We start from the raw sequence: 14,580 nt of genomic DNA, 5'->3' as shown, positions 1-14,580 counted from the left end.
AAGCGACGCTTCAACTCCTTTCATGGTTACGTTCAGGATGGAGATATAGATATTTGTAAAGTACATCGGATCTGAATGTCGCAGATCCGCTCATGAAACCTCTTCCACGAGCGAAGCATGATTAGCACCAGAACTCTATGGGTGTTCGATTCATCACAATGTAACTAGATTATTGACTCTAGTGCAAGTGGGAGACTGTTGGAAATATGCCCTAGAGGCAATAATAAAATGGTTAGTATTATATTTCCTTGTTCATGATAATTGTCTATTGTTCATGCTATAATTGTATTAACCCGAAACCGTAATGCATGTGTGAACACATAGACGACACCATGTCCCTAGTGAGCCTCTAGTTGACTAGATCGTTGATCAATAGATGGTCATGGTTTCCTGACCATGGACATTGGATGTCGTTGATAAGGGGATCGCATCATTAGGAGAATGATGTGATGGACAAGACCCAATCCTAAGCATAGCACAAGATCATATCGTTCGTCTGCTAGAGCTTTTCTAATGTCAAGTATAATTTCCTTAAACCATGAGATTTTGCCACTCCCGGATACTGTAGGATTGCTTTGGGTGTATCAAATGTCACAACGTAACTCAGTGACTATAATTGTGCACTACAGGTATCTACGAAAGTGTGTGTTGGGTTGGTACGAATCAAGACTAGGATTTGTCACTCCGTGTGATGGAGAGGTATCTCTGGGCTCAATCGGTAATACATCATCATAATGAGCTCGATGTGACTAAGGAGTTAGTCATGGGATAATGTGTTACAGAACGAGTAAAGCGACTTGCCGGTAACGATATTGAACAAGGTATGGGGATACCGACGATCGAATCTTGGGTAAGTAACATACCGATGGACAAAGGGAATTGTATACGGGAATAACTGAAGCCCCGACATCGTGGTTCATCCGATGAGATCATCATGGAACATGTGGGAGCCAATATGGGTATCCAAATCCCGCTATTGGTTATTGGCTGGAGAGGTGCCTCAGTAATGTCTGCATGGTTCCCGAACCCTTAGGGTCTACACACTTAAGGTTCGCTGACGCTAGAGTTGTAATGGGAATTGTTTGTGGTTAACGAAAGTTTTTTGGAGTCCCGGATGAGATCCCGGACATCACGAGGAGTTCCAGAATAGTCCGGAGGTGAAGATTTATATATGGGATGTCCAGTTTCAGTCACCGGAAAGGTTTCGGGGTTTGTAGCTGGACCACCAAATGGGTACCGGGGGTGCACCGGGAGGGGCCACCTGCACCGGAGGACCACGTGGACTGAAAGTGGGTGGGAACCAGCCTCATAGTGTTCTGGTGTGCCCTCCCCAAGGGCCCAAGGCGCCTAGGGTTGGGAACCCTAGGGCGTGGGGAGCTCCTCCCACCAATTTGGGAGGCAAGCCTCCTCCCTTGGCCATCGCCGCCCCCTCTAGAGGCATCTAGGGTGGCCGGCCCCCTCTCCCCTTCCCCCTATAAATATATGGGGGTGAGAGGGCTGCGGGAGACCTGAAAACCCTAGGCCTCTGTGTAGCCCTTCCCCCTCCTACACCTCCTGCTCCTTCGTGGTGCTTAGCGAAGTTCTGCCGGAGAACCACGAGCTCCACCGCCACCACGTCGTCGTGATGCCGAAGCTCCCCCTCAACTTCTACTCCCCCCTTGCTGGATCAAGAAGGAGGAGACGTCCCCGGGCTGTACGTGTGTTGAACGCGGAGGCGCCATTCGTTCGGCGCTAGGATCAGATCTTCCATGATTTGAATCGCTGCGAGTACGACACCATCAACCGTGTTCTTTGTAACGCGTCCGCTTCCCGATCTTCAACGGTATGAAGATGCACTCCCTCTCTCTCGTTGGTAGTATCTCCTAGATTGATCTTGGTGACCGGTAGATTTTTTTTGAATTATTACTATGTTACCCAACAGACCTAGCCCCATTACAATAATCTCGTCCCCGAGATTCCTAGGCTAGGCATTGAAAAGGGGGTACGGAGATTTTGGTCTCAGGTAGGCTTCACGTTCCCATGTTGCTCCCTCTTCGATGTGATTGCTCGTGTCGGTCTTAAATTGCTTGATGATATAGCTTTGAATGCTTGTCTTGGCTTCGTCTTATAGTGAACGGGGTTCTTTCAATACTCTAGGCTTGTCTAGAGGTCAAAGGCTTGGTGAACGTGTTTCGGGCACCGGTCTGGCTTGCGCGTGTATTCCAGAGTTGGAATATATGGCAAAGTAGTGTGTCTATGCTAGTCCTCGGGTTACTCATGTTGGATAGTGACATATAGATGTCTCTTGTTAGAATAAAAGGGTCAAGGTTTTGGTGTAGCTTACCGTCGATAGGGGAAATCCTTTACTTCCTTAAGGTAGGTGATCTACCGTCGTAAGGGGTCTCCTTTCTTGAGAGTGTTGAAGAGTGTCACTGTAGGCTTCTCATCGAGATCTTTTGCTTGAGTAGTTGCCCAGGTATGTTCTTCATTTGCCTTCAATCATTTGTCTTCGTCGTCACGGACACATGTTTCCGGTGTGTCTTCGGATGCTTGGTCTTCTATACTCTTCGTAGCTACTTGTGAAAATGTTTGGGTTGGGTCTCGTCTCTAAGACTAATCTTAGAGACTCGGTGTTTAAAACGGGTTATACCATCTAGGAAAGTTTTTGAGGGGTCCTAGATTGGCTGGCTACCAAAAAGCATAGACCAGTCATCCAATCCCTAAGATCTAAGGCTTGGCAAGTGGGGTGAACCAACTTTGATAGGGGTATCATGATGATCGAGTCAGGACTCACATCCTTGATTGGAACAAAAAGGGGCTCTTTAATTTCTCTTGATGTCCAAGGGCTTGATTGTGGTTGAATGCCAGTTCTTCTTGATATAGTTTGGCTAATGTAATTGGCAAAGGAGTGGTGGTTCACTCCTCTTGCCTCTTCTTTATCGTCATGGTTTCCAAACCGTAGTGGTACGTCATCTTGCTTGGGTAATATTATCGTGTGTTGCTTGGAGGGTGCTTCGGCGAGTCCACTTTTCAAGATAAAACCTTACACTTGAGAAGAATGCAAATCGGCATTTCTGGGGCTTATCCAAATAGGACTAAGGTGTTCCTTCTCTTATTGGGTAAATAACTATGTCTTCCATGAGTACAACAACACATTTCTCCAAGCATCACATAAGAACATTGCTCATGGGATATATGAGAAGCGCGGGGATTTGTTCGGGGTGGTCACTTGTCCACAGGTTTGTGGTCCAACATAATCAAGCTATTCGTGTCCACCTTTCTCATGGACATGATTGGGTGCGGTCAAGGTGGAGTATTGGCCATAGTCTAATAACTTTGAGCCAAGACCTATCGTCATAAACCAACCATATTATGGCTCGGTAAGGCTTCGGGGTTTCAAGAAGCTTAGGATGTGAGTGGACGTCTACCACCTTATCCTTAAGCATAGTTCTTAGATGCCAATATTCCTACCTATGTCTCCAAACAGAATCATCCAATATCATCAGAAGTACCATCTTAGGTAAGTCAACTCCAACATGACTTATACTATTCAGCTCCAAGGTTTCAGAGAAGGACTAAACCAAAACCTCTTAAGCATACTATTGTCAACTCAAATGTATACCTATGTAAAACTTCACGGGAGCATACTAGCTACAAAGCTTGAATACGATACTACAACCCAACTGCTCGACTAACCTACCCTAGATCTAAGGTATTGCACATCTTTGCTAACGAAACATGTAACATACCAATCAAAGAACTCGTTTCCTTCTAAAGAATCAAATAAAGTAGTCATCAATCCCATCAATCATTACTTGATCCATTACTCCTACAAATCTAATATCGATGGAGTTCTACCTAACTTACTAGAGTTCCTACAATCCACATCTCATTGAAAGGACTATTATTGTAGTATATCAAAAAACTTCCAATATCATGACCAAGTAAACTCCAAGGTCCAGCTTATATAGATTCTTAAATCGCCCCTAATATCATCCAATTTCTTGGACTTTCATCCACCGAGAAACATGGTATCATGATCAAGATCATTGGACTAAATCCAGATTACTCTGAATCATGTAAACTTAATTAACACCAACACATTATTAGGACTACCTATTTAAATCCGAATCTCATGTCCAACGAGAACTCCTACTTGCTACTCCAAGTCATGATTGCAGCACCAACAATCGATGATTATTATTTGTCAAAATCAAGTTATCATACCACCGAGAATTTTCAACATATGATCCCCAATTGTCCTACTAGATCCAATCTACCCAAGGGAAAAGTAAGTCGTGTTACTGTACCAACTTTGATCCACCAAGTTCACCCATGACCATGAAAATGTCATAATCCAACAAAGAGTCTTAGCCATATCCACAAGACACTGGCATATCAAAACAATGTCTACAATTCGTATATACTTAGAACGATCCTCACTATGGCATCAAGGTTCGGGTGCTAGCTTAAGAATGGAAGATGTTTGTTCACTATGATCACTTGCTAGTTCCATAATGAACTCAGTGTTCAGCAGGGGCTATTAAAGCTCAACATGTGCTCTGACAAACTCGTTTATTTAAACAGATGATCAAAGTTTTGAGTTGGGGTAGCTTGTGAGTTCTATGTTAAATCTAGGGAGGGGTTTCCAAATCTAGAGGGAAAAGGATATCTCTACGGGGATGCATCTAATTGAGAATGTTGTAGTCAATGTATTCAGTGCTAGTTGTCTATCGAGGTGGATCTTTAGTGCATCCGGCCTTGCTGGTCTTCAGTTGACAAGATGAAGGAGAAGGAAAGTAGCAAACAGGGGAGTGCCTAAGGGGGTGGTGTAGTGCAAGTACAATCAGACAAGTGTTGAAAAGGCCAAACGCAACATCAAGATGATGTATATGATATAGTCGCGTACTTGTTACCTAGGGCAAAAGTGCGACTTATATCTAAGCACAAACAGGCAAAAACAAGCAACACACAAGATGGTCCATTTGAACCATCACACGGACTCGACTTCGCTTAGGGCATACACGGTGTATCCTACCCTAGAGGTTCTCAGACTTAATAGTCATTCCTTCTTTTGGTCTTGGAGAGGAGTCCCCTCAGCCTTCTCACTCTTCTTCAGGTATCTCTATGCCCCTTGTTGTTGTTCGTCCAAATGATTCGGGTTGTGCCTGGAGAATCTTTGACAACTTCTCTCTCGTAAGCTGATGGTTCTTCATGGCTGTCATTGAAAGGGTCTCATGTTGTCTTTCTAATCATGACAATGTCTTCTTGCCTTCCATGGTGTCGGGAGTTTTGAGTGGACAATCCTTTATGCGATGACATCAACAAGGCATGATAGAGTTCCGACGTGTTGGTTATGTTGATGACAACACCGACACCAAGAGCGGGGGATGAAGAAAACTGTTTTCCTCCTCACTATGGTGAGGCGGACGAGGTTCTCATCCACCAGCGGTTGTCGACACAACAACGATAAGAACAGGGTCACTCTACTAGCGATGCATATCATGGTCTTGCATCTCTTACGTCCTGATCACAGTAGAGCAATGTTGCATCATTCTTGGACAGTGTCGAGGGTGCCACCATCTTCTATGTCTCGATGTCCTCATTCCTTGAGAATGTAGTGTCTGTTGATGTAGTCTTGTCGTAGCATTGCCAACCTTGTCTTCCAAATATGTGGGTGATCACTTGGCAAGGACGCTTCCTTTCAAGTTAACCACGAGGATTCCAAGGAATCTTGTGGTCGGGGGCATAAGGGTGCTAGCAACCGTTTGCAAGTTTTGAAAAAGCCGATGAGGAGACTTAAGAGAATAAGTGTGGAAGTTCTAAGGCAAAAACCATTGCTTCCTTGAAAAATAAGAATAGGCGATACACATAAATGTTTTCTAAGTGTTTTGAAGTGTCTGGAAAAAAAGTTTGTCCTAGCTAACGTCCATGCTAACTCAGGTCTTCCTAAAGTTAGGATGGCTCTGGTACCAGCTCTGTGGGGAGCCCGGCTCATAAGTCGTGATCACCGAATGTACATGCACACTAATCCCAAAGATCAATGCTCACTGAACACATAGAAACTGAATAACAGGAGTCTTACATCCATTACGTACCGTTTTAGTCCAATATGACCTTCATGGCCAAGTCTTCATATAATTGTAGTGGTAATCTTCTTCGATAGCATGAACCCATGTGTGGGGACCCCGACTCATAATTTGTGATCATAGAAGGTACGTGCATGGTGATCCCAGAGATCAATGCTCACTGAAACAGAGAAACTGAATATCAAGATTCTAACATGCATTACGTATTGTTTTATCCAAATATGGCCTCCATGGCCAAGTCTTCATATATTTGCAGTAGAAAATGTTAATCGATAGCATGAACCCATGGCATCTGCCATAACCCTACATGCATTCTGACTTGGAAGCTTCCTAGCCCGCACGAACGTCGCCAAGGTATTCTTCATCATAACATGTCCCCTCATGCCTGGTCAATGAAATAACCATTGGCAAGCCAATGAGTACTTTTAATACACTCGCAAGCAACCCATGTTTGGAACAAGACAATAACAATGCATGACATAGCACTAAGTTGGTAATTTGGAGGAAGCTAGCTTTGAGTGCAATGTAATCATCAATCAACTTGTAAATGTATGCGTCAACAGGTTGCATATATCCATACGAACAAGTTATAGATATCATCATAAGCTGGGGTTGAACATCTCATGTCCATTCATCATGTAAAGTCATCTAACTTAGCTGAAATTTCATCTTTGTCACACAACTATCTTTCTCACACACAAAAACTTGGTTTATGTGAAAACATCTGGACCTAGTCTCAACAGGTCCACCTAACTGTCCATGACCATGGACACAACTATTAAAATAGATATACACTCTGCAGAGGTTGCGTATTATACCCACAAGATTCGGGGTACTTCCATCTCATCCACCACTGACGGTATATTACATGCCTGAGGTAAGCACCCAAACAATGTCTTTTCCCTGGCGACACTAAACAAAGAGACGACTCGTTGGACCACGTCCTCATGATGTACATCATACAAGCCTCGCTCAAGATCGTACCATTCTTCAGGGGACACAACGGTGTGCCCTTTGTCTATAAAATAAGCCCATGGTCGCCCTACCTGGCACGACCCCGTCTCGAGAGGGTAACTCTGGCCCTCTCGCCCCTAGTAATGTGGGCTCTCTACTACCATCCATCAAGGTAATCAACAAGGCCCCTTCCCATAAAGGGGTATCATGGTCGCACATGTAAGGTTGGGACGATCAACAAATCTAAAATCTAATCCTTTTTTCGAAACGACATACACAACTTACCTCGGTACACCACTACTTTATCGATTAGTTACCTAGCACAACACATCTACCTGAGGCATTAGTGGGACCCGACGGGGTTTTTTGAAAAGTCTTTGAAATCTTTTCTTTCATCACCACCATGCATATTACCATCCCATCTTTTCTTTGAAGTTATGGTCATGCTCAGTGCAAGTATCGACGATGAAACATCAGAGACAACCCACCGAGGTGGTCACCGATTCAACATGCCTCAGATGCAACAAAATAAAGTTCCATATGACATACATAAAAGGTTTTCAAAGGAATGGTCAAAGGGATGCTTGCCTAGTTCAACAAAGTCTTCGAGGTCTTCATGAGCTTCTAGTCCAACTACGAGAACTTCATCTACTTCGTCAACTATCGCTGGAAACAACAACAATACGCCACACAACAAGCAAAGAAACAAAGTGCTCTATAAATACGATTTTGACTTTTCTTGGATATATATGGTCGTAATAAAAATACCTAAAGTTTGTTCTAAGGGATTTGGATCACCAAAGATTTTTGATCGGTGGAAATGGAGGAATTTGTCATCATATAAGAAGTCTACACAAAACATTTCTATAAAAATGAGTGGGTGTATTCACGTGATAGGGCATGATTTTAGAATACTTTTGGAAGTAGTATCATTGGATTTGGAGTTGGGATGAAATACCTAAGGATTTACTAAGATGGATTAAATGGAAACATGAGCTATTTATTTGGCCTAGCAGAAAAAATCCATGATAAAAATGATAAATATATATAAAAAATAGTACATAATATTTGGAGGTTGTGGAAATTTGAATCACTCCATTTGGAGTTGATTTGGATGTTGTAGGAATTTGCAAGGTGGGGGTTTGAAATATTCAAAATTGAACTTGAATAATAATACAACATAAAGGTTGCTTGGAAAAATGTTCAATGCATATATTTGGATTGGTCGTGATCTTACGAATATGTAGAAATTTGAATCAATGAATTTGTAGTTCGTACAAAATTAATATGAGTAGTGGCTTATACCTAGTGGCTAAAGTGCGCATAGGGCGCAAGATAACCAATCGGGCCGGCCCAGTGGATCAGCCGGGAGGGAGGTGGGAGGCGGGATTAGGGAGAGCCCACCCGCCATCGGATCATCCTGGCCGTGTGGCCGAGTAGTGGGACCATGCTGGCAGCTTCGCCTTCCTCATCCTGCTCGACAAAGGAGGAGTAGGGGAGGCTTCGACAGCGACTGCAAGGGCCACTGGCCACCGTTTCGGTCGAGCCGGCCACCAAAGCGCTCAGGTCGGCGAGCCGCACCCGCCTTAGTGTCGTTCACCCGCCGAGGAGGGCGGTAGTGGTGGTGGCCTAGACGGCCGTGGAGGGGTCCTCCGTCCATTGTTGCCACTAAGCGCGGGTGTCTCCTGGGGAGAAACGGCGGTGCTGCGGGCTTACCGGCGGCTAGCGCAGACCAATGGGAGGGATGGGCGAAGGAGAAGAGGCCGAGGTGGCTCGGGTTTTTGAGTGAAAGTCGGCGGGGGTTTCGGCCATTGTCGTTAATACGAGGGATGAGCGGGCGAAAGGGGAAGTCTCAGAGGTAGTTGAATGGGAGAGAGATCCAAAGGAGAGTATTGGGGAGCTGAGGGAGGCTTTAAATGGAGGGGGAGACAAGGGTGAGCTCGGGTGCGCCTCGGATTCCCTCGGGCATGGAGAGCACGCGTTCCTAAGAAGGTTTGGAAGGTTGCGATCATCGGGGAGGGGCATGCGAGATCCAGGAGGGTCCCCTGGCATGAGTGGCACTCTACCATGGCCTCCAAGGAGATACGGAACATGCCCAAGCGGCAGAGCTTTGTTTCTACATGTCAGTGGTGCAATCACAAGGGCACACTATGTCTAGGAACACCCTTTGGTCCGGAAATATTGTCTGGGGTGCAAGCCATGCGTGGCAAAGGGTGATGGAGGACTTTGCACCCATATGGAGCTAGGTGGAGGTGGTATTCATTGAGGTTAAGTTTGTAGTAGGAATCTTGGGGCCTAGCAGAAGGTTTTTTACTAGTGGGAACTTGGGATGAAACTTTGTCTAGTAGCCCTAGCTATGCAAGGACTACAAGACCACCAAGTTTAAACTCAGGGGGGATGAGAATAGCTAGTACTTGTAGTTCAAGGCTAAATTTCTTCCAAAAATCTATTTTTAGAAGGTCTGCTCATATTTTCCACATGAGCTTTCCATTTTTTGGTGTGCTAAGATACATTAGCACACTAGAGGTGTTGTGGAAAGATTTGGGGGCATTTGCATGAACAGAAAGAATGGGAGAGTGGTAAAAGTGGTGCTTCCATGGTGATAAGGAGTGGGAAAGAGATGCAATTACCCTCAAATAATCGATGAGGGGCCATAGCAAGGTTACTAGGGGTATAGGAGGGTCATAATATACCGTGGTAGAAAATTGGAGGCAAGGGGAATCTTTTGGATCAACATTGCTTGTCCTCTAGTTTATGGCACAAGGTGTTTGATGTTGTCAAGGGGTATCTAGGGGTATCCAATGGCTTTATGACGTACCAAGGGTAAATGGAAAGACCATTTGGCCTCATCACTAATTTTGAGATTATATGGTGAAAGTTGACAATGTAAACTTGATAAACCCTAGAAATGGGCATAAATGGTTTTCTGTAGATTAATCCATGCAAATTAATTCCCACTAATGCACAACTTGGTGTGGTGGCATTATTTTAGTATTAGAGAATGCCCCAAAAGTTTGGGATCCATTGGAGAAACATCACAATGTCAAATTTCCCAGTTTTAGTAATCAATAGAAGAGGTTTTGAGGGATTTTGGACAATTCATCTGTTCTCCTTGATGCACCACTTTGTGTGTATGCATTACTAGGGCATTAGAACATGTACACAAAATTTTAGCACAATAGGAGGAACTTGGCAATGTTGAGGTGCTCAAATTTTGTTCTGGAAAGATAAGGTTTTGGAATATTTTGGTGAACCAAATCAACTTGGATTAAAAAGAAACTTGGCAAGATCATCACATATATCACATGTGACTTGCTAGAATGTTCTTGGAATTTATTGACAATATTTCCCATGGAAATATTTCAAAAGCTTGAAATAGGCATAAAGGGTTTGGAGGGGTTTTGTCCAGTATTTACAACATGACCATGTGCTGAACCACTTATTATGGAAAATATGTCCACTAAGTTTCCCTCAATTTTCTCAAATATTTTGGAACCAAAAAAAGTTCCTTTAGAAAATACCATTTCTGGCTTTAGAAAAAGGTGTTTATACAAAATGGGAAAATCAGTTTTTAAAATAATAATTTTGTGGGTTTGGAAAGTCTTTTCGATAATAGGATCAAAATAAAACATTTGGGGAAAAACATATTCCCTAATTTGAGGACTTGTAATACAAACCTCAGTTCAGGGCTTTTTGGAAAGCTAAATTAAATAAATACTTTTTTGGTTAGAACAACATTTTATAAAAATAGTTTCCGGTCCTATACACATAGCCTGGTCTTTGGGCAAAGGTTGGGGGTCTAGGATATAAGTCTAGAGAGTAGGAGGAAGTTTTGTGATTTACCACACAATCGAACAAGCAAGCAATCACAATCGGTTCAAGCATCACAATCGGTTCAAGGAAGTTTTAATTTGTCCTAATTTTCGAGCTATGTTAACTTAGCAAAGTAAGGCAAAACATGGGGTGTGACAGACCTACCCCTCTTAGAACAATCTCATCGCCAAGATTCCTATGCTAGGCAATGAAGAGGTTCGGAAATTCGGGTTTGACGTAGTTGCTACGGCGACAGAAATCCTTGTGTCGTCTCTTGAGCTTGCGTTGGTTTTTCCCTTGAAGAGGAAAGGGCGATGCAGCACATGAGCAGTAAGTATTTCCCTCAGTTTGAGAACGAAGATATCAATCCAGTAGGAGAATCTCATCAAGTCCAGAGTACCTGCACAAACAGAAAAGAGCTTGCACCCAACGGTATAAAGGGGTAGTCAATCCCTTCAAGATTGATTGCAAAGTGAGATATGAAGGTGGAAAGTGCAACGAAGAAAAAGAGTAAGGCTGAAAATATAATGTGGAGAAGACCCGGGGGTCATAGTGTTCACTAGAGGCTTCTCTCAAAATAGCAAGTATTATGGTGGGTGAACAAATTACTGTCGAGCAATTGATTGAACCGCGCAAAGTCATGACGATATCTAAGCCAATGATCATACATATAGGCATCACGTCCGAGACAAGTAGACCGATACTTTCTGAATCCACTACTATTACTCCACACATCGACCGCTATCCAGCATGCATCTAGTTTATTGACTTCATGACGAACAGAGTAACGCCTTAAGCAAGATGAGATGATGAAAACCCCATCTTTTTACCCTTGATGGCAACAATGGGATACGTGCCTCGCTACCCCTTCTGTCATTGGGTGAGGTCACCGCATGGTATGAACCCAAAACCAAGCACTTCTCCCATTGCAAGAATCATAGATCTAGTTGGCCAAACAAAACCCACAACTCGAAGAGAATTACAAGGAGATGAAATCATGCATATAGGAGATCAGAAGAAACTCAAATGAGATTCATAGATAATCTGATCATAAATCTACAATTCATCGGATCTTGACAAACACACCGCAAAAGAAGAATACATCAGATAGATCTCCATGAAGATCATGGAGAACTTTGTATTGAAGATCCAAGAGAGAGAAGAAGCCATCTAGCTACTAGCTATGGACCCATAGGTCTATGGTGAACTACGCACGCATCATCGGAGAGGTCATGGTGTTGATGAAGAAGTCCTCCGTATCCGAATCCCCCCTCCGACAGGGCACCAGAACTTGCCCCAGATGGGATCTAGCGGAAACAGAAGCTTGCGGCGGCGGAAAAGTACTTTCGATGATCTCCTGATTTTTTCTGGGATTTTAGGGAATTTATAGGCGAAAGACCTAGGGCAGAGGAGCCGCAGGGATCCCACAAGCCTGGGAGGCACGGCCCCCCTGGACGCAACTAGGGGCTTGTGGGGTCCCTGGTGGCCCCTGCCCTGATTCTCTTGCTTCCCGATCTTTTTCTGTTTCGGCAAAAATCTTTTTGGCATTCTCGTTCCGTTTGGACTCCGTTTAAAATCCTCCTATGAAAGGGTCAAAAATATGGAAAAAAAAACAGGAACTCGCACTTGACAGTGAGTTAATAAGTTAGTCTCAAAAAAATAATAAAAGGCATATAAAACATCTAAAGTTTGACAATATAATAGCATGAAACCATCAAAAATCGTAGATACGTTGGAGACGTATGAGTAGTCTTCACGTACCCTTGTTGCTCCTTCTCCGATGTGATTGCTCCCTGGATCTTGAGGTTCTTGATGATACATCTTCGAATGCTTTTCTTGGATTCATCTTCAGGTGAATAGGGTTCTTGAAATATGCTAGGCTTGACTAGTGGTCAAGGGCATGGTGAACTAAGTTCTGGCAAGGTTCAGGATTGCAGGTGTACTCCAAAGTCTGAATACGTGGCAAGTTACTGCATTTGTGGGTTGGTCCTGCGGTTACTCACATTGGTTAGCGACATCTAGATGTCTTGTGTTAGAGTAGAATAGTTATGGTCTTGGTGTAGCTTCCAATCGACTGGAAATCCTTGAATTCTTTAAGTCACATGATCTACAATTGAAGGTGGTCTTCTTTGTTGAGAGTATTGAAGCGTGTCAACATAAGCTTCTCATCAAGATCTTCTACTTGAGTAGTTGCCCAGGTTTGTTCTTCATTTGTCTCCAACCATTGTCTTCTCCACCATGGGCACACATTTCCAGTGTGTTTTAGTATGCTTATTATTCTAGACGTTTTGAAGCTACTTGTGGAAAGTCTGGGTTGTGTCTCGTTATCCGTGTCAAAACCGGCGGATCTGAGGTAGGGGGGTCCCGAACTGTGGACCTTGGATTGATGGGTCGCAGGAGACGAAGGGGGACAATGTTTTACCCAGGTTTGGGCCCTCTCAAGGAGGTAAATCATATGTCCTGCTTGAATATATTTAAGGAGTATGAGGATTACAAAGTTGATCTACGTCGAGATCGTATGAGCTAAAGCTTAGATGAATCAACATGCCTATGTGGAGGAAACCCTCTGGTTTCTATAGATACCACGGGTTCCTACGGTTACATACAACCGAGCTCAGCCAGGGGTAAATGTGCCACTCTAGCCTACACAACTTAAACAACATGCCAGTCTTCGGAGCTTTCCTACTTGTTTACGAGATCGTCATGTAGTCTGGTCTTCAGTAATGGGCCCATTAAGTCGGCCCATGAATAACAGCCCGACCGCCCGAGGACCCCTTAATCACGGAGTCCCTCAATAGCCCCCGAACTCGTCATGTAGTCTGGTCTTCGGTAGCCCGAGAGTAATCGGCTTGCGAGGCGAGTTACCCCCATGTTCGGTTGGTCTTAAACTTAATACTTTGGTGATATCATGCCTTTAAAACATGCACTGGTTAATCAGGAGGCCAAATTGCTCGAGTGTGAAAAGTTCCTCAACAGACAGCCTTTCTCATGAAAGGTCGCAATAATCAATTACGACAAAAACTCGATTCGTAGTTCGAGACAGCTTTCTCACACGCATGTCTTGTCAATCGCTGAGATCATGCCCCACATTTAAGGGTATATGGGTAATGGTCTGGGTAATCCCACGCGTGTTCACCGGCATGGTCGTTTCAGGAAGTGGTGAGGCCTGCGGCGCAATAAATGGGAACCCTTGGCTCAATGCCCCCCATAAAAGGGAAAAAGATCCATAAAGCAGCCATTGGCATTCCAGACTCGACCCCTTCCCATCTTAGCTTCCGAGAGCTCAGATCCATTCCGGTTTCCGTCCTTTCCCATCTGTCCTCCCCAAACCCAGCCATGGTCGGATCACATTCTCATGGCAAGTGGGAGATCTCGTGCATCTCTGACAAAGACATCCGGGATCTGAAAGAAGCCAACTATATTTCGCCAGACATCGCTCACCGTGCACGAGAGGAAGGTCAGGTGGTGCGTACTTCAAGGCCAGGCGAAAGCCTGGTGTTCATTCCCCACGTCATATGGGAACTAGGTTTGCCATGCCACCCCTTCATCAGGGATCTGATGTTCTACTACGGGTTAGATTTTCATGATCTTCCCCCGAACTCCTACATGCACATTTCTTCTTTCATCATCGTTTGCGAGGCCTTCCTGCCGTTTCACACGCACTTCGGCTTATGGCTTAAGACCTTCAATTTCAAGCCAAAATCAGTCAGCGGCCAACAGACTGACTGTGGCCGAGCTGTGATCA

Source organism: Hordeum vulgare, chromosome 3H (genome assembly GCF_904849725.1).
Source record: "Hordeum vulgare subsp. vulgare chromosome 3H, MorexV3_pseudomolecules_assembly, whole genome shotgun sequence".
Taxonomy (NCBI): Eukaryota; Viridiplantae; Streptophyta; class Magnoliopsida; order Poales; family Poaceae; genus Hordeum; species Hordeum vulgare.
The sequence above is the reverse complement of the archived record's forward strand: the minus strand, read 5'-3'. Positions refer to the sequence as shown.